The sequence below is a fragment of the Micromys minutus genome, assembly GCF_963924665.1.
Source record: "Micromys minutus genome assembly, chromosome: 15".
In the NCBI taxonomy this organism is placed as follows: domain Eukaryota; kingdom Metazoa; phylum Chordata; class Mammalia; order Rodentia; family Muridae; genus Micromys; species Micromys minutus.
Window position 1 is genome coordinate 43,896,693 of NC_137984.1, and position 1,595 is coordinate 43,898,287.

The 1,595-nt window shown below is 42.8% G+C and overlaps 1 pseudogene across 1 annotated transcript; it reads left to right on the plus strand.

The window, feature by feature from the left end:
* Positions 1–284: 284 nt before the first annotated feature.
* Positions 285–1,077, plus strand: LOC308430451 (ceramide synthase 5-like; annotated as a pseudogene). Its single transcript has one exon. The product of its transcript is annotated as a ceramide synthase 5-like (transcript).
* The last annotated feature ends 518 nt before the right edge of the window (positions 1,078–1,595 follow it).

Genomic DNA, 1,595 nt, shown 5'->3' on the forward strand with positions numbered 1-1,595 from the left:
TCACAAATAATATAAAATACTGTTGTGTGACCCTAACCAAGGAAGAGATCTGTGTGACAAGAACTTCAAATCTCTGAAGAAAGGAATTGAAGAAGATCCCAGGAATTGGAAAGATCTCCCGTGCTCCTGTATTGGCAGGATTAATATAGAAAGAAAATGACCATCTTACCAATAGCGATCTACAAATTCAATGCAATCCACATCAAAATTCTAACTCAATTCTTCATACAGTTAGAATTTTGGTAGGCTGCCTCTGGACTGTGGCAGCAGTGATTGCTTGTAAGATGGTGACTGAGGAGGTGGAAGCCCTGGGTCTCCCCTGTGGGGCTGGCTGTGCAGTGAGTGTTTCTGGCTGTCCCAGAATGTGAGCTGGGCAGACCTGGAGGACTGGAGAGATGGCTGTAGCTTCCTGTGTGTCCAGCACTGGCTGTTGGTGTTCCTGCTGACAATGTGTATCTTCTCTGTGAGGATGCTGTTCCAGAGAATTATTGCTAAACCCTGTGCACTCCATGTTGGCATTGAAGACAGTGCTCTCAATCAGGGCTTATCCAGTGACATTCTTGAGAAGGTGTTGATATCTATTATTAATTATCCTGATATAAAAAAGGATGGAGTGCCTATTAAAGCAAATCTACTGGGTTGTTCGAAAAATCTAATCTCTGTTTCAGGAGGACTCAGGACAAGCTTCCAATATTCAGTGACTTCTGTGAAATCATGTTCACATTTTATATATGTATCGTCTGCTACAAAATTCTATCTCTGGTTTATGTTTTGGTTCTGGGATATCCAACAGTGCTGGTAAAACTATCCATATAAGCCACTCTCATGAGAGCTGTGTTACTATTACTTCATACAACCGTCTTTCTATTGGTCTCTTATGTTTTCTCAGTTTTTCGATGTTAAGAGAAAGAACTTCCGATGATGTTTATTTATCATTTAGCCAGCATTATGCTTATTATTTTCTCCTACATCAACAAACAACATGGTGTGAGCCGGAGCTCTCAGCTACAGTCTGCTGACTCCTCGGACTCTGTGTTGGAAACTGTCAAGCTGGGCAATTATGCCAGAAATGAATGATTCTGGAACACTCTCTTTGGCACAGCTTTTATGGTTACCTGTCTAGGAATCCTCCCCTTGTGCATTCTGAACACAACCCTTTTGAGAGCTGGGCCCTATCCTTCCTGGTGGCTCTTGAGTGGCCTTTTCCTGATCGTACAGAGGCTGCAGGTCATCTGGTTCTTCCTAATTGAATGAACTGTTTTTAAAGTCTTGATCTGGTGATGATCGCAGTAATGTAGAGAACTACTCAGAGGAAAAACATGAGACCACCCACAAAAACAACCCCTCTGGCAGCAGTGCCAACAATGGTGCCTACTGCATGAGTGGCTGCATGGTAGGCAACCACTTGGCTGAAGAGCAGGGGGCTTTTAAAGCCATTGACAACCCACACATTAGGGCTTCCTGACATCTACACTGTAGTGACTCCAGGGACTGCAATCATTGAGTAGACTCAGAGAAACAAATATTTGTGTGTGTGTGTGTGTGTGTTTTAAAGAAAGTCTGTCATTTTGTTTTTATTACCCCCTGATCATTTT